The sequence below is a fragment of the Mytilus edulis genome, chromosome 6 (genome assembly GCF_963676685.1).
Source record: "Mytilus edulis chromosome 6, xbMytEdul2.2, whole genome shotgun sequence".
In the NCBI taxonomy this organism is placed as follows: Eukaryota; Metazoa; Mollusca; class Bivalvia; order Mytilida; family Mytilidae; genus Mytilus; species Mytilus edulis.
The window spans coordinates 25,491,615-25,507,529 of record NC_092349.1 but is presented as its reverse complement, the minus strand read 5'-3'; positions in this window follow the sequence as shown (position 1 = coordinate 25,507,529).

Sequence of the window (15,915 nt, the reverse complement as noted above, 5' to 3'; positions counted from 1 at the left end):
AGAGTATCAATTCTCTGCGTTCGGCCATTTTGTCTTCTTTCTCGATTAATAACAACGATATGTCTATAAACCACAAAGGAACAAAACAAAAGTAACCGATGTAGTCGTAATTGCGTGTCGATATCTTGTCACTCGTACGGTTGTTTTATCCGACTAACTAACTTGATACGGAAAATATTCTTATTTTTTTTTAATTACCATGGTCTGTAGTTTTTTAACCGTTAATATTGGAATTAGGTAAAAAGTCAAAGTTAAAATCGTAAATAAGTGTTCCGTGAAAATTGTTTTCGAAAATCTAATTTGTTCATAATTCTTTAAAGTAATAAACTTTTTTCAAATAAATTCTGATCTTCCCTCATCTGATCACCAGCATGGCTAAAGGTATTACTTCCAAAGGTATTGTGAGGGGTGTGAGGTGACACGTCCAGGTATTCAAGCGATTTCCTGTCGGGCTTGCAAGTTTATGCATCGTTTCACTTCTGCAGGTATTGATCAGTGTACACGGCCGTTAACTTATAACTTTCCATTTTGAACTATCAGATGTATAACATACAAGTCTGTCTTACTTGTCATTACTAAACTCATACGCTTGTTTATAAATAACATTTCTGGTGTAAAGAATATTATTCATACAAATATAAATAATACCCCAAAAAATAAGATTTGATGAAATTAAAATCTATTTAAATATTTTTTCCAACGGTGAATTTGGGAAAATGTAATATATACTCGTTGTCAATAGTGAAGGACAAAGTGGAACATACTATAAATATTGATTTAAAAAATGAACGCACTTGTCGACGATTCGTTTATACGACTGGGTAGAAAGTTACGGAACTATAGCGCAATTTAAAATATATACATGTATACATTGAACATAAGAAAAAAATATATATTTTGAATAAATTGGGGTAAAAGTTTTGTAAATAGACTAGTCCACGTATACCAACAGTATTTCTTTTTATTTGGTTCGCACAAAAAAAATAATGTCAACAAAAACAATTTAATATTAAAGGGAAAATTCGCGATTTTTTTCTTATGGTTTAAATATGTTCATAATGACATAATATATATATTCACAAAGTTTTATCGCTAAATGTGCAGTAATAAAGGAGAAATTCAATAATTAATGAAAAAATATTAACTACTTCCTGTAGGTCGTGACGTTTTCTCCTGGTTTTTGCATGCCGGGATTTAAAATACAATCATTAAAAGTCTTGGTTTTTAATCATATTTTAACGTAATCGTAAGCGCGCCGATGACTTATGCTTTATCTAATAACCAGCCGATAATAAGAAGATAAAACGCACAGACGTGCAATTGTACACATTCATGAGATAAATTTTCTATGTTAAACGTATATATTCGAATTATTTTTTTAGACAACACAAAAAGTTATAAAATTATTTTTAATTAATGCATTTTCGGACTGATAAGGTGAACAAATTAAAGTACACTAATCTGTAAAGACAATATGTTGGTGTACTCTTATTGACCTTTTAATATCTCTGCTATGACTAGGTTTATACAATGTGTGTATTCACGGTTCTGTGGCAATACTCGTAGATGGCTTGTTTAAAGGTAAATTGTTATTTGCACTTCGGTATTTAACCACGCCTCTAGGGCACACCTTGCCAGGTGTGACTGTCTATTCGGATCAGTGGATTATAAAACAATACACACATTAAAAATACAGGTGACAAAAAAAAATAGATCGCCGTGGAATTATTTTATTATATTTGGTGCTATTATTTATTTGAATTCAAATAAATTAATTTACTAAGAAACAAACAGTTTTCAGTTAAAGACGGGAAACTTAATTCGTGTGTCAGAATAAAATGATATACACCTCTTGTCCTTGATTTAAGTCTCATAAAAAAGGGGAACTAAGAAATTAGAAATAGCTTTACCAAATCATTTTGATTGTCTTTATTAGGCAAAAAAATGTACGAGAACACTTACATTTAGACTTTTGAAACCCATGTATTAATTAATATCTGAAACTACATGAAGATAACTCTACCGAAGCGGAATATAATTGTACGAATAAAGAAAAAAAAAAGTTTTTAAATCATTGCACATTTATGATTAATTATTGTTATCTATTGTTCATTTAATTATACTTAATTAGTACCTTAAATATGTCTACCGCTCGGCATTAAATAGGAAGGGATTATTACATATAGATTATATTATTTGGAAGAGGATTTGAGCTAGCCTATAAAAACACATTAATTAGTTAACATACATTCGAGACCAAAGGATATTAACTTTGCTAATTCAATTAACTTTTACTCATGTATATTTCTTTCATGATTTGTGCGTGCTTGTTTCTATAGGACAGTGTATATATTGTCCCAAAATTAATCATAAAATCGTAACTAAAAATGTCTTGTTCGGAGGTTGATAGTAAAAAAAAAAAGAGGTTGGTAGTACTAACAGTGGTTGCAGTCCGGTCAAGAGAGGCAGATTTTGACGAGTATCGTCAATTTGGGTACGCACTAGAGCCAGAGTATACCGGAGAAGAGCTCCAAATAATGGAAGCTGCAAAAAGTTCCCGAAATCAAGATATCCTTAGCAACCCTCGCCAGTTTAACACAGCCGGATTGGTGTTCGTGTACTAAATGCATAGTTATGCCGTTATTGACGGAATGTCTTGGTTGCCCCGAATTTACAATATCGATTTCAGAACAGTTTGTCTGAACCCGGTTGTTCTTGAAACAAGCTGTATAAGTTTTCCGAGGTACAAGCGCCATAGAGGGAGACACCCCTCACAATACCTTTGGGAGTAATACCTTAAGCCATGCTGGTGATCAGATGAGGGAAGATCCGAATTTATTTGAATAAAGTTTATTACTTTAAAGAATTATGAACGAATTACATTTTCGAAAACAATTTTCACGGAACACTTATTTATGATTTGAACTTTGACTTTTTAATTAATTCCAATATTAACAGTTTAAAAATAACAGACTATGGTTATTTAAAATTAAAATAAGAACATTTTCCGTATCAAGTTAGTTAGTCAGATAAAACAACCGTACGATTGACAAGATATCGACACGCAATTACGACTACATCGGTTACTGTAGTTTTGGTCCTTTGTGGTTTATAGACATATCGTGATTTTTGATCGTAGAAGATGACAAAATGGCGGAACGCAGAGAATTGATACTCAAAATTTAAAATCGATGGTGATCTCTTATCTAGCGGAATAAAACTTTAATATCTATAAATTTGAGAATGTTTATACAGAATGGACATTATATCAATTTTTGATTTTTTTGCGAAGTTTCCCTTTAACAATCTTGATATGACAAAATATTAAACAGAATTTTCAATACATTCAAATAATCAAATAGTGAAAAAGTTGTTACTCCACTACTAACCCTGTATTAAAATAAGTCCCGCCTCCCAACCAACCAAATATGGAATATATACGGTCCCCATGCGGATGTTTTTACCAACCATTATCCTAGAAATGTATAGAAGGTGAGATAATTATATATATGCTTCTACAAATCTAACATTCTATGGTCATGTATTTTTCAATATTTCCCTTAATATTTTTTTTTATATTGTATGCCCTATTCATGAGCATTTTGTTTTCTGGTTTGTGCGTCCGGCCGTCTGTTCGTTCGTCCGTTCGTCCGTCCGTCCGTCCGTTCATACGTCTGTCCCGCTTCAGGTTTAAGTTTTTGGTCGAGGTAGTTTTTGATGAAGTTGAAGTCCAATTAACTTGAAAATTACATGTTCCCTATGATATGCTATTCTAAATTTTAATGCCAAATTCAAGATTTTTTCCCATTTTCACGCTCCAATAAAAATAGAAAATGATAGTGCGAATGGGGCATCCGTGTACTGGGGACTCATTCGTGTTTTCTAGTATGTGCATTCAGATAAATAATAGAATTATAAATCTTAAAAAGAAATTTTAGATTATAATATTAAAACATCTTCTTGCTGCTTACATGTCCAATATATTCAGTTATAAAAAATAATTCTTACCCCGAATATCAACAGTAAAGATATGCAAAGTGAAATGATCACATTACTTTAATTCAGTCTCGCTGTAAATTTAAGCAGAGTTTTACAGTTATATATACATTATATAGGGTGAAAAAGGGGAACATTCAGAATTTAACCAAATTTGCTTTATTTCACAGATTTTAAAGAAATTAACTCAAATATGAAGTTTTATAAATATTTAATGAAGATTGATAGAATCCTGGGCCTTAAATATAATGACTCAGCATAAATTCACAGTTTACAGTATGCATAGTTTGCTTAAAGTCCTTGATACAATATTAATTTATAATATTTGCATATTTGTAAGTTAAATTGTTACGAAGTGCTTATATTTACTCTTCTCAGTCATTGAAACTCATAGATCCTTCCTGAATATTATGTATGGGGTATTTGTGTCCTTTCGATAACCCAAAAGTAAGCCGCAACACCTAAATCTGCTTTTTTGTCACCCAGGCATAATGAATACAAGCTAGAAAAACAGAAATATCTCAAGAAAACTTACAATAGTGTGTTCTATCCTGATTATGTACTAAATTGCTAGAAACAACAGAATGATTCAGGAAATTTAAGGCCCCAGGGACAAAAACAAAGAAAATTGCCTACCCTCTGGGTTCTTAAACTTTAAATGCTATGATTTTATGATTTTAAAGTTCTTGATATAGAAAACAATAACTATGCTTGGAAGTTATGCAAAAATCAGATGCTAGCAGTCATCTCTACAACATTTTAAGTGAATTTATATCTCAGACTGGTATCTGCATACATACAACTATTGCAAATATGGCTTTGTTTGAACACTTCTAGTATATATATTAGCTAAATTGTGTCAGATATATGGTTACAGATGATACTGTTGTGACAAGAATTCTAAATTTACCATTTGAGGCAGAAAATGTGTTCTTTAATTGACAAATAGGCATACAGTAAGATGTGGACTGGAGACAGAGGCTGGATTGGATACTTTATATAATCTTGAATGTTGTAATGATTTACTGCTAAACATAACATTTATAGTATTCTGATATGATTTCAATATGTTATCAAAACAGTTTTAAACAGGTTCTATGCATTTGTTATCAGAAAATATGCAAATAGGGTAATTATATATAAGCTGACAATAATTATAGTCTTGTTTTCAAATTCTTTACAAAATTGAAACAGGGGAGGGGGTATAAAATGTATAGTAAAGACAAACTTAAAGTATACACAGTGATTTCTTTAAGACTATAATTCTGATAAATGAGTATTAATGTGAGAAAAACTGATTTTAAATAGTTTTCTATTTCATTAAATGTCTATATAGGTTACACTTTGTAAATACATCTGTTTCTCAAAACACGCCTCTTTTGGGGAGATCTTGAATATTCATAGAAAAAAAAAATTGTTTACATACTGGTTCCCAGTTATGCTCTTTGCGTTCCATTTCACAGAGACATAACTTGGGAATGTTACCAGTAAATAAACATGTGCATTTTATTTACATTGAAATCTGTGGTAACCTTTCATTCGAGGTAGGGGTAGTTCAGAAAATAAGTGTTAGTTTAAACCCTGAGAAGTTCATGGCATATAAACGTTGAAAATATGCCGCACAGCACTTTATATTTATCTTTGAAAAAAATTGTGGTGCATATGGACTTTCAATTCTAGGATAAGATTATTGTCAAAACTTCATAGTAAAAGTGGTACAGTTTTAGCCGTAAAAGGAGTTCCAATGGGAAATTGCAATGTCAATATTTTCAGAAATGCAACCTTTATGAGATTATGTCTAGTATTTGTATTCACTAATCAGATATAGGAAGATGTGCTGTGCGTGCCAATGAGACAACTCTCAATCCGAATAGCAGTTTATAAAAGTAAACCATTATAGGTCGATGTACTAAATTTGTTTTGGCAGCAAAGACCAGCCAATATTCAGGGAGATAATGGCGATTGATATCAATCATTTTTTGTCTTGCCAGCAACGAAACTTGCTAAAATGATTAGAGCATGATATTTCTGTTATCTAATGGCATCAACAATCGTTAAAGTGGTGTTATGCAATTTCATACAGAAAAGACATATGAAAATCTAAAATTATCATGTTGCTACCATTCATACACAATGTACTTATAAAACAAAAGAACTTGCATCTCAATGTACGTCATTGATTTATGTTTCAGCCATTATAATTTTTAAAAAATAAAGCAAAATATCGTATAAGTTTGTTACATCTGTGTAAACGCATTTTATCTACTCATTGACATTTGTTGTTGCTTTTGATGAACTTGTAATTGTTTACTTTAAAAATGTAAATTTAGTATCCATAGTTGTTAAAATCGAAAAAGAAAAACTTGAGTTTTTGAGAATTCTCATTTAATACGTTGAACATTGCATTGAAACATTTTGTATCTTTCCATACTTATTGAAGACTGATCTTGGTATCAAGTATGATCTAATGCCATCACTATTGTTTGTTAGCATTTACAAATATCTCTTATCTGAAACTTCAGGGCCAAATGCAACCAGAATTTGCCACACTCATCTTTAGTGTATCGAATCTACTTTAAATAATTTCCTATCATTCTACTTTCCAACCAATAGTGCAAACAGACACCACACTACACGCAGGGGGAAACCCGAAGTATTTTCTATTATGTTGTAAACACTAAAGATTGAACCAAATATGATTGGAACCGAGATTTGTAGAATTCGAACATAAACCTGTGGTCATTTTAGATTAAAACTTATTGCCCTTCAACAAAAGAGATCGTGTTTGTACATAGTAACTCGATCCAGAATTCATTACCAATACAATATAAGTAGTCACACCAGGAACATGTATATTGACACGAAAAGATTGCATCAACACAAGGATAAGTGTAAACATTACCACATCTATCATAGAGATTCATTTCTGATCAATGTTTGTATTATGAACGAAATAACACAGAAATACTTTGAAATTTGCTTGTTTACACAAATTTGGAAAATAAAATGCAACATATGAAGGATGAGACTGAAATATTTTATGTATCTTTTTAAATATATTAAAATCTTGTATATACGCTTGCGTTGCCGCCATTCACATAGTTCATTGTTCCTTAAATAAGTTGCTTTTATCTACGCTGTGACAGAACAGTTCTGTTAAACATGAGCTTTGTTAAATAGTATAATAATTGTTTTGTAGAGTACATCAACACATCCTATGTAAATTCTGATGCACAATAGTTCCGTTGATTAAAAAACTTTTGTTTGAAAAAGTTTACATATAAAATTTGAAATGAAATTGTTTTTGATGGACCGATAAGAAATCAATTTGCTTCTATGCTGTTATCAGGGCTATTTATTAAACAGTTTTACAGTATGTGCTCGATGTACTTGGTTGTATTATGGGTTTATGCTAAACTACTACATTGTAGTTATTCAATTGTGTATATATGTGTGAACTATAATATGCCATATGCTGTCCTATAGTACCTGTTCGTATTGTATCTAACATGCAGGTCTTTAATTCATTATCTTTGTATGTCGTTTCAAAAGCTCCCTTTGATATTGTTATCTAACATGCTGACTTCTAATAAAACACAATTAAATCAGAAACACAACATATACACCGAATATAGTCGAGATATTGATTGAAGTATCTGAAAATTGGACCTTATCAAGAAAACTTAATGCGGATCACTGAACCATGGTCTGAAGTAACGATTCTTGCTTAACGGTAACAGAAACAAATTTCGGAAAGGACGGACGGACAGACAGACAGTCGAAGATAGCCAAACCTGAATGCCGCAATTTACCTAACGTTAATGGCATACTAATTAATTGTAGCTTTAATAATTGAAATTATTCCATAATAAGTATGTAATATAGTATTTGATTTCGAACACATTTGATTTGTCTGTAGATATTAATCTATCTATAGGAATTCAAAGAGAACAATCGAACGTTTATTTGAACGCGGATAAGACCATCTCATTGGTGTTGTATCAATTCATTTAGAAACTTCATAAAGAAAGGCGTTATTCTGTTGGTTCTCAATAAGTAACTTGTTATGTTTTTGATCGAAGTACAAAGCCTGTGGGGGTTTTAAGACCATCTTTTTCTGACAAAAATAATCGATGTTTGTTTCCATCTGGTGAAATTATGACGAAATTTTTAGAATCCCCACCCGAAACGTAAACACGTCCGTAATTGTCCACTGTTTTACCTCTTGTCTTCTGAAGAAATGCTTTAAGTTCTAATTTCCATTTCAATGTCCCTTGAAGATCACAGTATGTTACTGAATCATCCCTGTAAATAAAATATAGATTATCTGACCATTTAGCAATGCTGCTATATTCAGACAATTGACCGTTAATTAACTGGGATATAGAGTTGTCATCTAAATTTACAACACGTAAATAAACTCATCATAGATACCAGGACTAAATTTTGTATATACGCCAGACGCGCGTTTCGTCTACAAAAGACTCATCAGTGACGCTCTAATCCAAAAATAAAAATAAAAAAGCCAAATAAGTTTGAAGTTGAAGAGCATTGAGATCCAAAATTCCTAAAAGTGTTGCAAAATACAGCTAAGGTAATCTATGCCTGAGGTAGAAAAGCCTTATTATTTCAAAAAAATCAAAAATCCACGCCTACGTCCGTTATAGAACAATTTTCATCTTTGTGAACTATTCCATACACATATGACTCAACTTTGATAAATTTATTATCGTTTCCATTTTTCGTGTCGATTATGGTAACGTATAGATTTTAACGTCCAGTTGATACGACAAGTTTTTGACTTTCCTCAATAAAGTGGATATGAGATGCTGGCTGTCATGTCTGAAATCTGAAGTGTGAAGTCCACAGTCCCGTCGGTTTTGAAGACATCAATTCGGCAGCTTTCCTAACAGGAAAAATCCTTCTGCCATTAGGTAGTACGCAACAACTCATGGTATCCCTCCCAAGTGTGTTCACAGTTTGTTTTAAAGTAAGTCTGATATCATCAATAGTAGGGACAGATGTAGTTGGTGTTATTATCTGTGATTGCTTGTTCTTCTTGTTTGAAAGTGTTTCATCTCCTTCATCGTGGTAGGTAGGTTTTCTACAGATGTCTCGTTCTTCAAAGACATGGATACATGGTTTATTTTTTCTCCCTTTGTTAAAGATACAAGAAATTGTTGGTTGTTCATGACATTTCGTTGGATGCGTTTCAAAGCTAAGAATGTCTGCATGCTGTTTTATTCTATTTAAAGTAGTTTGGCTTTTTGACATATGTCTTTTGGTTTTTTTTGCATGGATGATATTATGTTCTTAATCATTGTGCTCTCCTCTTCCTCAGCAACATATAAATATTTTATCAGACTTTCTTGCAGCTTATCTACATAATTGGTTATCAAGCTTCGTGTCTGCTGAAGTCCTTTTTCTATTTTTGCCCTATTCTCCATTAGACTTTTTACGTTTTCTTGTCGGTCTTTTCTTATTCTTTGCAAATTTTCTAAAAGTTCTGCCAAAATTCGCTCTATTTCGAAAAATGCATATATTTTACATTCTTGATAACGTCATATACTACATCTATCTCTTTGCAATCGTTATGGGTTTCAGTAACGCATCGTCTACAGCATGGTGTATCGTGTTTCTTGCAAAATATTTGGTATTTTTCATCCATAAATAAAATAACGACCTAATTTTAAAATCTAACATGACAAACATGAAACACGAGCTCCCATTCAGGGACTGGCACACATAAAAAAATGTGGTGGGTCCAACATGACTGTGAGTGCAGAAACCTCGTCTCCTTGTTGTCGATACTTCATAATTTGGAACTCGTGATTAAATAGCTTCATTGTAAGCAGCTACCCTCTATCAAAGAAATCATGATAGGAAATACAAGCCCGGACATATCGTAGCAATTGGGAGATGTATACTATGTATGCAGGCGCTGCTGGAATGTTGCTACATAGAAATGGAAAGTTCACAATTGGGAGGCTAACACATCTCAATGCTGATCACTGAACCATTGTTTGAAGTTACAACCAGTCCCGACTAGAAGAGAACAAAATCTTGGGATATACAGAAAGACAGAAGTAGACGGCTAAACCTTAATGCCCCCTCTTCCTAACGGCAATGACATAAACATTAATTGTAGCTACAATAACAAAAGTTCTTCCATAACAAGTATGTATATATACTTAGCTTGTTTTCCCTTCCAAAAGATATGTCTTAAGATATTTTATTAATGATAACACACAGAGCGCAATAAAAACACAGATTAGCTCATCTTTTGGATATGTATCAATTCATTTTAAAACGTCATAAAGAAAGGCGTCATTCCTTTTGTTTGCAACTAGTAACTTGTGATTTTTTCGATCGAAGCACAAAGACTGTGGGTTTTTAAGACCATCTTTCTTCAACAACAGTAATCGATGTTTGTTTCCATCTGGAGAAATCACGACGACAATGTTAGATCCATAGCCCGATACGTAAACACGTCCGTAATTGTCAACTGTAATGCCACATGGCTCTCTTAGAAATTCTTAAAGTTCTAATTTCCATTTAACTCTTCCTTGAAGATCACAGCATGATACTGACTTATCCATGTTTATAAAATATAGTTGATCTGACCACATTGCAATGCTGCTATTCAATAACAAGGGAACGTTAACCAACTGCGTTACATGCTCGTTTTCTAAACTTACAACGTAAACTCCATGCCTACCTCCATTACAGAACAATATTTCATCTTTATGAACTATTCCATAAATTTCTAATCCAACATTTATCGATTTGTTTGTTTTTCTGCTCTTCATATCAATAATTTGAATGTATATGCTTAAAGAACCAGTTGCTACAACAAGTTTTTGGCCTTCTTCTATAAAGTGGATATGAGATGTAAAAAATCCTGGCTGTAATGTAAAATCCAAAGTGGCGTTCGTTTTGATAACGATAATTTGTGCAGTATCATAACAGCAAAAAATCATTATGCCATCAGGTAGTTAGCAGCAACTTTTGACATCACCCCCTACTGTATTCACCGTCTGTCTTAAGGTAAGTCTAACATCATCTATATTAGGAACAGGTTGAGTAGGCATCAGTATCTGTGCTTGTTTGTTCTTCCGGTATGTTAATGTTAAATCCCCTCGCCTGGTATCCAAGATAATTTCTCCCATATTCTTTGTCGTGGTAACTAGGGTCTCTGCAGCTTTTTCCTTTTTCCAGAACATGAATACATGGTTTATTTCCTCTCCATTTATTAATAGGCGAGTGACTTTAACCATGAAATTAAATTTTTAATGCACCTACCTAACACACGGCTTAATTATATATCATTTGAAAGCTACAAATCTGTCCTATCTGTTTTGCCCGGTCGTAAAAAAATCGTACGGTGCAATTTCCGTCAAATCAAGATCAAAGGCCAAGGACGAATAAGGGCATATTGTCTAAGATTTCAGCTTGATTGCATAATATGACTTTTATATACTTAATTCACATAATTTTTATGCAAACAATTTAAACTTTTAGCAGAGAAATTAACAGTCATTAATCAAATGCATTTTTATATATTTAAAGCGTGTTTTTGATAGACAGCACATGTTTCCTGAAATTCGAGTAAAAGTCAATAAAATGTGCAAAAACACAATTTTTTCTTTCTGATGCAACTGCTAATCACTTTAAACTTAGTAAAACCCTGTAATGACTATCAAAGAAGTTTTTGACATCATAAATTTCCTAAAATTATGCTTACTTCTAATCAAACAGCAAATCAAAACAACTCATACAGTTGCCCCAAATACCGCCATCTGCGAAAAACAGCTTTTAAGCATTTCTTGCAATTTAAACATTGTATGTGGTCAAAATAAGATTTAATAAACAAATTCTTAAGAATCTGAAAAATTGAAAGTAAAAAGATATGTGCGCGAATCATACTATTGCTTGAAATAAAGGGGGCGAAACTAAGAGATTGCAATCTGCATTGAAACTACCCGACTGAAATGAACATCTTTCGACTTTTCTAATTGTTTGATTTTTAGCTTCATTATAAATATTGATGTAGTGAAACCCCTTTTATTTATTTAATGTGAACCATAAAAAAAGAAATTGACAATCTAGACAAAAATAAATAGAAAATTAATTGATGAAAATTGAAATTTCAAAGAATTAAAAAACCAGGAAACAAATTATAAAACTTTACCCCTTGATTGATTTCATTAATTAAATGCATTAATTCAGCAAATAAGAATAATTTTGAAGAAAAAAAATCCATTAATACGCAAATATTCTAGTTACAACTAGACTTCATGAATAGCTTGGATGACTAGACCATTTTTCATACGAGGATGAATTCATGCAAGTGTTTCTGATGACGACTGGAAAGAAGCACCATTATCTTGAAACTTCACTTTCAACTATATAGATGGTGTCATCTCACTTAATGGTGCCAAATTTGTGACAATGTTGGACTCATAATTTCCATTGAAATTGAAAATAAAAGACTCAACAGATATAGTTTACTCTATCACGTATCTTGAAAACGACGATGAGGGTTGGTTGAAAACAAGTTTAACGACAATAGAGATGAGCATAAATCAACCAATAAAAACACTCCTTACTACCAAATAAAAATTAGTCTATGTAGCAACATTAACGCCTGCATATCTCAACTACTATAGGAGGAGACCGATTTCATTGAGCCTCAACTCCTCTGAAACAATAACAAGTCGGAAATATTTATGATATGTCGTATAAATGTAGGGTTTTGTATTTTCTTAATTTGTCTTTGCATGCTTAGTCGACGTACTGCCCGCGAAATTAAATGAAACTATTTATCTAAACACTTGCCCAATTGTAACGCGATTTCGCGGCATCTTCTTGTGGAGTATATTTCTCCAAGTTGATACAATTTTCCAGAGCTTGCATGTATGTTCACGATTTATTTTCGTGATAGTGCGTAACTGCTCACAATGAAGATGGTAAATAAAGGCAACTATAGTATACCGCTATTCAATAGTCATCAAACGATTTACTAGAAACTGAAACAAATCCGAGTCACAAACCAAAACCGAGGAAAACGCATCAACTATATATATACAAGAGGAACACAATGATATAACAGAAAACAGAAAACAAACGCCAACATACAAAGAAACAGATTATTCGATACCAACTGCCATATGCCTGACTTTGTACAGGACATTTGAAGAAAAGTGGTGGTTTGAACATGGTTTTGAACCAGAGTTGAAATGCAAAGTTGGAATCATCCCTTTGAAAATTTTATGGACGCCACTACGAGTTGGTTGAGATGACGACTGATAAGTTCCAATCGACGTTACCAATATACCGTCATATCTGCCTTGAATGACACCTACCCACTAAGGCTTGGCACCGAGTAAGGAATTAAATGAGCCACAAGACGGATGTCACATGTGGAACATGATCTGCTTACCCTTTGGGAGTCCCTGAATTCACCCCAAATATTTTTTTGGGGGTTTTTGTTACTCAATCTGTAGTTTTATATGTTGTGTTTTGTATACTGTTGCTTTGTCGTGTTCGTTTTTTTGGCCCTTTTGTCAGATCATTTTCAATTATGAGTTTGATGTCCCTCTGATATATTTCGTCACTATTCAAGTAGTCAAAGGTTTTAAAATTGTAGATCATTGTACATGTTGTAGCTAAATGTATCATAATAACGATTTTTTTCTATATATACATCACCGTGAGCAAATTAAATTATTTTCGAGGATATTTGTCTTGTTGCGTTATTCTTATTCACTTTATTTTGAGGCGATTTTTGTGCCGATTTTCATTACTGCAAGTTAATGTCTTTAAAGTAAATTAATACCAAAAGGAAAATCAACATCTTAAACCATGAATCAGATAAACTTAATTAAAACCATGAACAAAATAAAATTAAAGTCCAAGAGACGAACAACAGATCACAAAATACAGCACACCATGAAAACGATCACTGCCTAAAACAGCAAATGATCTTATGACGTCAGGAAGGGTATTCAAGTTTTTCAATTTTTTATTTCACAACTGCTTATAGTGTTTTACATACACAATGACCTGCATTTGTATTTTAAAAGTTTATGTTGAAAATACTCAAAACATCTTTTATTCGAATAATTAAAGCGATTAAACTTCTAAACACACTTAATATTACTAACATGATTTTAGACTAAATAAGAAGCAGCAGCATTATATTTTGTTCGTTTACATCCCGCTTTAGACAACCAAGTGTTTCTAAGCAAGGTTACTTTTTTCAATGTTACCTACGATTTAGTCGCAAAGTCATGTTTGCATTTAAACATGATTACAAAAAGTTAATACGTTTGACTTCGTAAAAAACACATTTTTACCTCAATTAGCTCGTATATATTCTTTTCGAACTTTAAATACCCTATACTTTTATTATGGAAAATCATTCTCCTCCCTGATAGTGACAATAAGCGATGTGCTATCTTAAAATAGAATAACAAAAAGATCGCTATTTGCAGATGGCCGATTTTTGGGTAACTGCAAACACTTCAATAGAAGGCTGTTCTATGAACAATAATTAATATTTGCATCTTAAAATTCAAAACAAATATTCCCTGACCTAAGACATATACATTTAACTATTTTTTTAGCATACTAATATCGATTCCCTAAGATATATTTTGCTTTTGGAACAATTTTTCATTTTTTTAAGATTTGCGATAAATTTCAATTTTCGGGAAATATTGCACATCTAACCTCTATTTTTTTGTTTGATTTGGAAATAATGTATCATGTTCCATACAATTCATATGATCTTTTGAAAAAAATTTATGGTACAAGAATTAGAAAATGGCTTTTTGTTTAGTAATCGCAAAAATTGGAATGTTTATTGATGACCTTTGACCTTGATTTAACAGAAAATGCACCGTACGATTTTTTTTACGACCGGGCAAAACAGATTATTAGCCTTCGAATGATATATAATACAGCCGTGTGTTAGGTGGGTGCATTAAAGTCGTTAACTAAGCGTCTTTTTGAAATAAGTCACTCGCCTATAAAGATTCCAGAAATTGTTCGTTGTTCGTGACCTCTCGTTGGATGTGCTTCAAAGCTAAGAATGTCTGCAGGTCTGAAGCATGCTGTTTCAATTTACCTAAAGTAGTTAGGCTTTCTGAAATCTTTCTTTCGTTCTCTTGTATGGATGACATAATTTTTTCGATTTTTGTGCTCTCGTTTTCCTCAGCGGAATACAATTCTTTTATTAAATTTTCCTGTAGCTTATCTAGATGATCGTTTATCAGGCTTCGTGTCTGCTGAAGTCCTTTTTCTATTTTAACCCTATTCTCCATTAGACTTTTTATGTTTTCTTGTCGGTCTTTTCTTATTCTTTGCAAATTTCCTAAAAGTTCTGCCAAATTTTGCTCTATCTCTAAAAATGCATTTGATGATTTTACATTCTTGATGACATCATCTATTACACCTATCTCTTTGCAATCGTTATGAGTTTCAGTAACACATCGTCTACAACATGGAGTATCATGCTTCTTACAAAATATATGGTATTTTTCATCGTGTTATGGACATGTTTGAGTAATTTCCAATAAACTGGAAGGAAGTTTCTGGTACTCGGATACTGGAACAATATGATGGTTTCTGGTCGCCTTTGAAGCTGCATGATGCTCTTTACACACCTCACAAAGACCTTCATCACAGTCTGAACACCAGACCACTGAGGGTTTGTTGATGTTACGGTATTCACATACTCCACAATCAATTAATTTACTCGACATACTAAAAAAAGAAAATTATAAAGTTTATTATCCCCTTTATTGTCTCAAGGTTGTAACTGTGTCTTTTGATTATAAATATCAGAGAACCTAAGGTCTAGATTTTCAATCAAATTTGCACAATTTGATGAGGAATGCAGATAACTACTAATAA